The sequence below is a fragment of the Thermobia domestica genome, chromosome 4 (genome assembly GCF_964235325.1).
Source record: "Thermobia domestica chromosome 4, izTheDome1.hap1.1, whole genome shotgun sequence".
NCBI lineage: Eukaryota > Metazoa > Arthropoda > Insecta > Zygentoma > Lepismatidae > Thermobia > Thermobia domestica.
Genome location: NC_137457.1, coordinates 95,475,866 through 95,486,541, shown reverse-complemented (window position 1 = coordinate 95,486,541; position 10,676 = coordinate 95,475,866).

Here is a 10,676-nt window from a genome sequence, read left to right as displayed (position 1 = left end):
TTTTTTCATGTTTTCGGCAGCCTATAACACGTGAACGATGGGCTTTTCGCCCTAAGTTTATTGGAACTTTTTTGTTTGTTTCACTCTCAGGAAACACTCCTCTGCTTTTGTACGACGAATTTAGCGCCATACTGTAAGTATCGTTAAAAAAATGTAAATATTAAGCTACCCTTAATCTGCACTTATCTCTATTATTTTATGGCAGGCATGCAAATAGCGGAGTTGGGATTAGGGCGCCAGAGTCCAGCGGGCAAGCTCTGTGTCGGTTTTCTACATTATTTATTTACAAATACTCAACAAAAATTCAGAATAAATTAAATATTTTAAAAGTTTTTTTCTTTTTAACTGTTTAAAGTGAGCTTATCTTCTTTATCTCTTAAGTCGAAGCTGGAAATATAAACCACCGAATGATTTCTGTGTATGAACTCTGTCAAACTCGTAACCCAGTTGAGTTACTTTCCTTCCTTCGCTCAGTAATACTCATGCATCTACAGTTTCCATTTTCATCCTAAGTTAAGTTTATTGTGTTCTGTAATATCATTATTTTAAGTTTGGATCATAGTTTCAATTCTATATCTACACTATAACTTTATTCAGCGTACCAAATTTGAGTGACAGTTATTAAGATATTTAGTATGTAACTTCCAAAAGTATAGGAAACAATGTTTTAGTATTTTGGATAGCCTGAGGTAAGATATATATATATTTAAAAAACGCATAAAACGCTTCGTTTGACTTAACCTTGATTCTGAGATATCTTTCGTTTTTAAATTTTGCCACACATGCTACAAATAGTAATTTTACAACAATTGCTTTATTTTAGGAGTCCACTTCGTTTGGAGGCTATCAACCGAGATGATTTCAAGATACGCCACACACAGGTACTACATACACGGTACCAAATTTGACTGTAAGTAAGGATGAATCCCAGAAAAAGGAAGAAAGTGTTGTGACTCACCTAGCATTTCAAAGTGTCTTCCTATGAAATGAACTATCATCAGCCTTCCATTATTAGCGCGCGGCTTGCTCAATTTGCAGATTCGACGAAAAACGTTTTATATGTAGAGAGTTTGGCATAGAGACATTTAGTGTAGGAATCCCAAAATTCATAGCGTCAACATAACACCAATTTAAAAATCTAGACTGAAGGTGTAATTAATTCTTATTGACTGTGATTTTTTTTATTGGCGTAGCTCGCTTCGTGTGATGCGTATGGTACTCATTTAAGTTAATTTGAGTGCATATTATGTTTAGTTTTAGTTTATGGCAGTTAAATCACACTTCAGACTCTAAAGTAATGTATAATATACCTACTTCGTATCGTTAAATATATTCTTAGATGAAGGTGACAGAGAACTTTTCAAGAAATAGTTTAACTTATTTTGTATGTGTTGAGGGGAGGGGGGACGTAAGTAAACGCATGATTCTGCTGCTTGGTTTTCGGTGATTGGTACAGTCATTTTCTGAACTACAATACTAGGGTGTGGGGAAGAGTTTGTAAGGTGCAACTCTGTTCGAGCTTTTCTTACAAAGTAAGTGTTTTTTTTAAATGTTATATAACACTTGTTAAAATTGATATACTGATGAGGTGTATATACTTTTCAAACTATTATAATGTACGGTATGCAATTAGTAGACTTAAATTAATATAGACTTTTTGTTTATGTATTCACATTAAATATATTGTGTACTACAAATGTATACTTAATGTAAAATTAAGTAATTATTACTGTAATTATTCTCAATAAATCTACAGGATTTTATTTTATGTATTCTCTTTTAAAGGTTCATTCCTTTATTTGGCTTTCGGTTTGTTATGTAATCATAAGTAATGTAGGATGGTGGAATTTAGATCATTTTAAGGATAATTTCTCTATTATATACGATAACTCAAGGAAATAATCGATTGTATATCGCATTAAATATTTACATGATATAAAATAAGTTATTTTCCCCATTTATCACCTATAAATCTTACCACCAGTGGGGTTCTGTAGTATAGACACTGGTTGCCCAAGTACTTCACAAGTTGCGGTATAGTCAATGCGGTCTGGTTGCTTGAGCACTGACTTCAGGAGTGGTAGAATGAATGACTATTCGGAAACAGTGAGTAGCCTAGTGCTTAATGCATCGACACGGTAAGTTGAAGTTACAGGTTCAAATCTTAGTCCATTCCTGCATTTTCTTTCCTTTTGTAATTATGTACTTTAACTTTGTAGAGCTGATTTCTTTATATTCAAGTTATTTCATCATGACTTTTATCACAAGAACGACATGAACCACTCACATGTTGATACCTGGGATGTCTTTCTTGTGCTCTGTCATTTATTCTACGCACTACAATAGCTGTTTTAGTGTTGTCTAAAACATACAACGAAGAGCACAATTAAGACACCTCGACTGTGAACATCTGGGTGGTCCACGTCGTCCTTGTGTTAAGAGTCATGGTGCAATAAATTAGTTTCATGGTAATATGATCACGTTTTATAGTGATTCTTTATAAGAAAAACTCACTATATACACGTGTTTGTAAGTTTCGTATATTTTTAATACTTTTGTAAGAAACTGTACTATAGCATTTTTTTAGGAGTTCCATTAAGAATACTTTTCACAAACTGTATGTGATTTGTTCCGATTGTTATTGTTCCTCCATGTCATTTTTCAATGAATATTGGCATTGATATAATGTAGTGTGTCCGAGATAATTTATTTTTCTCCACTTATACAGTACAGTGCCCCGTGTGGTGTCGCCTTGTAATATTAAGGGATTCCGGGTACATGACAAAATATTTAGAAAATATTTTCTGTACATGATAGAAAATATTCAGAGAATATAAGGTAGACATATCAAAAACATTTTCAAATTACTTTTCTTGGTGTTTTGTAGCAGTAGCAAATGTTAAGAAAATATTAAACTAGTTTCAGACGAATTTGTGCTAACAAAGAAAATATTTACGATTTATTTTTCAAAAATTGATATGTTTTTGATTTGTTATTGTATGTAGTTTCAGAACGTACTTAAAATATTTTTTAACATATTCTGGTTTTCGCAGAGAAATATTTTAAATTCTTTCTGAATATTTTTTCGTCATTACCACCATAACACCTACAGTTTGAAATACATTTCTTTCTTCAACCTATAAATTAGAATACTAGAATTTATTTCCACAAATTTATGTGATGATAGAAGTTTCCGTGTGTTCTAAACCGGTTCCAACATACACAGACTTCTACCACCCCATTAATTTGTAAAAACGAAATCCAGATATTTTAACTCACAAGAGTTGGAAAACTGTTCAGTATGCAGTTCTGAAGAAAGAAATGTATTTCAAACTGTAGGTGTTATCGTGGTAATGACGAAAAAGTATTCAGAAAAAATTAAAAATATTCTATGTGAAAACCAGAATTCGTTAGAAAGTATTTTAAGTACTTTCTGAAACTACGTACAATAACAAATCAAAAACATATCAATTGCTATTTGAAAAATGAATCGTAAATATTTTCTTTCTTAGCACAAATTCATATCTGAAACTAGTTTAATATTTTCTAAACATTTTCTACTGTTACAAAACACCAAGGAAACTAATTTGAAAATGTTTTTGATATGTCTACCTTATATTCTCTAAATATTTTCTGTCTTGTACAGAAAATATTCTCTAAATATTTTGTCATGTACAGAAAATGTTCTCTAAATATTTTCTGTCATGCACAGAAAATTTTCTCTAAATATTTTCTGTGATGTACAGAAATATTCACTAAATATTTTTTGTCATGTATAGAAAATATTTTTTGGTATGAGTGGAAAATATTTTAAAATTATTATTTTACAGAACATTAATTTTTGTTAAAAATGGATTAGAAATCTTCAGAAAACATTTCAACTAAGTACCCAATACATTGTAAAAATATTTAGAAAACATTTCTTTATTTTAGACAAATGATTTTCAGTGTTATTGGCAAATGATTTTAAAATATTCCATGCGAAACATTTTAAAAACCATCCCGTTAACATTGTATAAAACGTTTCAAATACATTTTCAGTAATGTGTGGAAATGGTACAGAAAACATTCTTTGGAAAACTTTTTTGACGGCGTATAAAATATTTCTACAACGTTTTTAAGTATATTGCGAAAATATTTTCAGTATTATTTGGAAAATGTTTTCAACAACATATGGAATATATTTCCTTAAGGGAAGTAGGATACATTTTCTGAAGGAAAATGATGGTACGTTTTAGAAACGTTTTGAAAATATTTCATTGCTGTGTGGGTTCCGGCTATGACAGTACACGTGTGTACATGTGTGTCATGCCATGTATCCTGGGTGCGGCCCTTGTTAAGACCCGATCAGAATGCAAAAGAGCAATAAGTTTCCATATTTGTGGATCTGATGCAAACGGATGAACTGACTGATGCGAGGTTTGGATATGTCCCTCGGAATTAATATAAAAGGACCTCAAGGTCTCAAACGGTTGTTCAGAGCTTAAGAAGTCCAGAGGTGTGAGGTTCAGAGATTCAAGAGATTCGAGACGCAGGTTGAGAGCTGACAATCATCGTCAAAGTTTCTAAGAGTTACAACACCACTATTGTAAGGTTTGTATGAGTACTTGTTGCATCAGTAATTTCAAGTTGAGAGATGTCATGCAGTACTTCAAAATGTTCTCTTTACCCATAGTAGAACTTTCAATATTAAGATCTGTTGTCGCATACTTGTATTTCATCTTCCTTCTCCAATAACTTAAATATCTGAATATTGTGCCTGTTAATCAATCTATATTAAGGTATCAAACTATCAAATGAACTATCAGATATCAAATTACTCTTGTTGAATCACTAAATTAAATGTTGTTGTATATTAGCATTTTGAGTAGTAATAAACTTAACTTTTTAGAAACAATGTTGCCATTCCCCTAGATTAATCCACTTTTCCCATGAAAATCATGGTGTAATTTAATTACATTTCTTTTTGTGACAACCGCTAAAAAAATTAGCATGAGCAGTTCTCTACATTATGGGAATTTAACGACCTAAGTAAACAGAAAGAGACCTGCACATCGTCACAGAAGTGAAACGTATTGACGAGGTTTGAATCCTATATTAAAAAACTCGTTAGGGTTTTCTATTTTTATTTTATCATTTATGTGATTAGTGTTTGAGAGTAGCACATTTAGCTTTATCAGATGAACTGTCACTGTCATTTTCTGATATCTCCAACTTGCTTTCATAGTCACTTTGACTGACAACCCTTTCATTATTCAGATACGAAAACAATACATAACACATATGCTGACCCAAATCGTTCATTATTCCTGCGACTTTCTCTGTAAATTTTGGTTCAGAATCCTTAACTGTGGACGGCAGAGGCATTTCCAAAGAGGATTGTAACCAAACAATTCAATTACAACATGTATCGCAATTTAAATCCAAGTCATGAGCTGGAAACAGTAAATCACGCATGTCACAGAAATGTTACATAAACCCCGATATGGAGTCCGATGGACTCCTGCAAACGCTCAAACAGTACTGAAATAAGTTTTCAGCATGCCGGCCGCAGAGCAGCGTTCAAACTCAATTGACTAGAAGGTACTGAGAGGGGTGTGGAGCTGCACAATATACGAGGGTCATTCAATAAGTAAAGAGACAAAGTCTATATTTTTAACACTCATGATTTTTTTTGTTTCGTTTCAGGGGTGTTAGCTGGCAACCTTGGGATATGTTCTGATCTGCTGTTTCGTAATTTTATGTCAACATAACTTCAAAAATATCAATTCATCATGGCAAGTCCTCTAGTAGATTGCACCTTAGAAGAACAGCGCTCAGTCATTAGGTTTTTAGTCGCAGAAGGTGTAAAACCAAGTGAAATTTTTTCTCGAATGTTGAGACAGTACGGTAACAGTTGTATGAACAGTGCGAATGTGTACAACTGGGTTGATCGGTTTAAAAGTGGCCGAACAAGGAGATGAATCCCGATGTGGACATCCAGCGGAAGTTTCTGGTTCTTCGTTGGAATCGAGGATTGACGGACTTATTCGTGATAACAGAAGAATTACTGTTGAAATGATAGCTGAGGAAGTTCAAGTAAGTGTTGGAACTGTTCACAATGTCATTAGGAACATTTTAAAGTACAGAAAAACGTGTGCCAGACAGTGCAAAGGTGGCTTCGGGGTAAATCGAAAGATTTCTTCGCCAAGGGAATTAGGAAGCTGCAAGAAAGATGGGACAAATGCATAACTGTAAAGGGTGATTATATTGAAAAATAGCCTTAGTTTTGAAAGATTGAAATAAATCTTTATTGAGCTATAGCAATTTGTCTCTACTTATTGAATGCCCCTCGTATATATATATATATATATATATATATATATATATTCCGTTAGTCCATACCAGCCCTTTAAATCGAAAACGGTCCGACATATGTACAAACTGAAAAACATGTATCCCATAATTGCAAAGGACAACAGAGCGAAGCACAAATTTAGTCCCAGGGTCCCAGACGGGGTCGAACTCAAAATTGTCAAATGGAAAGAGGGGTCAAGTAGGGGTCAATTGAAAGCTCTTGTACGTCTGATGAGAATCTTGGCTAGAAGATCGAAATGTCACGTGTAAATGTGTTTTTATATTAAATAAGTGCAGTCTTGTTCAGCAGTGTGTTTATTTTTCTGACTTCGTCTTATATGGTAAAATTTTGGAAACGACACGGAATGTTACTAAATACAAGTTGCAATTTCACCTTAAAGCAATTAGGTATTTCCATGATGTCTTAGAATATCATGGGGTCCACCAAGAATAAGCATTTAAAATATATTTTGCCATTTTCAAAGAGAATTAGAAATGTGGGTTTGTTCAAAACTTAAAGCCAGTAAATCTTACAGCTAGAGAGGCGCCGTGGAAAGAAAGCGCATTAGACTTTAAAATTTCAGAAAACAATTATTGATCCCAATGAAATTGAATAAGATGTTACTTCTATGGGTTAAGTGAGTACCTCACAATGACAGTACAATTTCGATCGAAAGATTAATTCAGCTCTAAATTTTCTTCAGGCAAATTCAAGCGTTCATCCTGATCTGAAAAAATGAAACTTCTGTGTGAATATCTAATATAACCGAGATATAATGAATTACGTATTCTATGACGTAAAAATAGACACACATTGATTTGTACTTTTGTTTCTTTGGTCTCCTAATTCGATCCGGGGCCTACTTAGTTTCCAGTGGGCATCGTCTTTGTGGGTTTTCTTGGGTACTCCCGTTTCCTCCCACCTTCGCATTACATAATCCTATCATCAACATTCACTTGCCTTATCATCGTCAACCTTAGACTAAAAGGTATAATGATGGTCACTACACTGAAATATTTCCTTTTATATCATGTTAATAATTAAATGGGCAGTTAAGTATGATCATATCTTTAGAGACTCCAGTATAGTTTCTGCAATGACAACTAGGTACCACTATCACTAGTTACCACATCACCCTACCAGTAATCTACTGTTCCCTAGTCCATTTAATTTTCAATTAAGGTATAAACATTCGTTTTCTGAAATTGTTTCTTCTTGTAGCTGCGACATAAAAGTAAAAATCCATAAAGATCTTTATTTTTAGGTCATAAAATATATAATATAGTTTGGCTAATGTACTAGATATTGAAGAGAATTTCCACTCCCTTACACAGCTCGATGGACCCTTGGAATTGCCCAAGGAAAACCTAAAAGTGAACTAATCTTTTGATCGAAATTGTATTGACGAGTGTGTGATACTCAATTAACCGATAGAAGTATCACCTTATTTAATTTGGTTGGGACCAATAATTGTTTCCGAAATTTCAGGATCTCATGCTATTTTATTTATGGTGTTTCTCTAAATGTTAGATGTACTGGCTAGAAGTTTTGGTTAAACACATATTTCTAATACTCTACAAATGTCGTGTTATATTTTCAAAAGCTTTTAAAATTTAATCTTTATAGATTCCATGATGTTCTAACATCCCATGGAGGTATCTAGTTACTTTAGGATGAACGTGCTACTGGTGCTTATAAACGTATCATGACACATTTTTGAAATTTTACTATATAACACGAAAACCAACTAACTGCATTGGTCCTCCCTTTTCTTGATAATATCTTGATAGCCGTAAGTCAAACTTTAATTCATTTAACAAATTTTACCTACAAGTATACAAACTCTACATGCATATGGTGTCACTCTTTATGTTCCTATATCTCGCAATGCATAAAGTTTACCAAGTTGCATCTTTCTGTACACTGGCGCAAATCCCGGGGGGACGAGAAGACATGTCCCCCCAATCTTGGACCTGGGGGGACTGTCATCCCCAATAATCTGATTTAAAAAGTGCCTTTTCGGATAAGTGTCATGATTTGTGTCCCACTGCCCCAAAGGAATGTAAGATGAAATTGATTTCTCTTGGCTTTTCCATTTTTTTTTAAAAAAAGAATCGTATTCTGTAGTATTTCAAACTGAACTTCGTGCTGTAGTGAGTTCAGTAGTCTCATCAATATGTATTAATTCCACTTCCGCTATTTGGGCACAAATTGCAATAAATGCCACAGGAGAATATGCCCCTCTCCTCATCCTGGAAAGTTGTCTCAGCTCTAGATACGGGCACAAATTCCGGGGAAATGGGGAGACATGTACCCCCCAACATTGGAACTGGAGGCTCTCCCAATAGTCCGATTTGAAGAGTACTTTTTGCAGATAACTGTGATGAGTTGTGTCCGACTGCCACAAAGGAAAGTGAGATGAAATTTGTTTCTCTCGGCTTTTCCTTTTTTAATGAAAATGAAGGCGTGCGACTGCGCGTGACGAAACCTGATATGAAATCTTATCTCCTCCTCTCCCTTGGCCCTAGCACACGAAGAGTATATAGACTATCCAATGTCAGTAGAACCCATATTTTCAGTAAATGCGCATTTCATCTATTTGTAGTATCAGCCTAGGCATCTACTCATGCTTCGTAAGCTAACTAACTCTATAGCCTATGGAAACCGGAGGTTCAGTGTCGCGTTCACAAAAGCTCTCCACTGACTTCTTTTCTTAGCCAACTGGATCCAGTTTCTACTTTGTATTCCTATCTCTGCGAGATACATCTTAATATTGTCTTCCCATCTGCGCCTACGTCTTCTTAATAGTCGTTTTCCGATTGGTCTTACCGCTAACAGCGTTCCTACTTTCTTCCATCCTGGCTACATGTCCTGCCAATTAAGCCTCCTAGACTTGAGGACCTTAACAATGTTTGGTAAGCCGTATGATTTACGTAGTTCGTCGTTGTGAAGTTTCCACTATTCCCCATTCCCGTTCCTCTTGGTCCGAATATTTCTCTCGGGATCTTGTTCTCAAATACTTTCAGTCTATTCTCTGCACTCAGTAAGCGACTATGTTTTGAAACCATACAGAACAACAGGTATGATTATCGTTTTATACATTTTAAGCTTTAAATCCCTCGACAGAGTTGGCGACGACAAGAGGGTTTGAACTGAATAATAACACGAATTTCCTGTTTTTAGTCGACATTTAATTACTTCGTGAATATGATTTTCGTCTGTTAATATTGATCCTAGATATTTGAAAGTATCCACTTTATCCAAAGTATTATTTAATATTTTAACACATACATAATTTGCCGTATTACTGTCCCGACGCACTTCCATGTATTTAGTTTTCTCTGCATTTACTTCTAAACCCATGTCCATGCAAGCGCGTCTAATAAGACCTTTGCATTTCTTTCTATTCTTTTCTCTTTCATCCCCTACTAAATTTACATAATCAGCGTACGCATAACCTGGTGAACACCGTTCAGCTCTAGGTCCTGGTTGCTATCTTTAGTTTTCCTTATAGCGTATTCCAGGAAAAAGATGAATAATAATGGCGACAACGCATCTTCTTGTTTCAGGCCATTCTTAACGTGAATGCTCGTTGCCAAAAATTTTCCTTCCTGGACTTTAATTTGGGATTCATTTAAACATGCATTAATTGATCTAATTAGCTTTTTCGGTATTCCAAATTTTGTAAGAACGTTGTACAATGTTTCTCTCCTAACCGAGTTATAAGCCTTTCTTAAATCAATAAATAGTTGATGTACCGGACTACTGTATTCCCGCTTGTTTTCGAGAATTTGGCGAATGGTAAATATTTGGTCGATAGTTGATCGATTTCGTCTAAATCCACACTGATAATCTCCAAAAATTTTATCTGCGTATGGGGTCAATCTTGCTAATAGAATGTTTGAAAGGATTTTATAGGATGTTAACAGAAGAGAGATGCCTCGATAATTATTACAGTCAGTTTTGTCGCCTATCTTGTGGATTGGAACAATGATTGATTCTTCCCACTCTTGTGGCAATTCTTACTTGTAGATAAGGAGAATGAGTTTGTGTGTCTTGTTCCACAATTTTTTGCCTCCAGCTAAAATTAACTCAGCCGGAATTTCGTTTACACCCGAGATTTGTGTTTCTTTAATTTCTTTATAGCGATTTTTACTGCTATTCGATTGGGTTCTGGAATATATGATTCTGCGGTGTGTATCTTCCTTTTTCCACGCACATTGTTTTTTTGGCTGCGTGTTAAGCAAATCGTCAAAGAAATATTTCCATCTATTTAGAATACTATCTGTATCAGTGAGAACTGTTCCATCAGGTTTCTTTCATATATAAGAACGAGGTT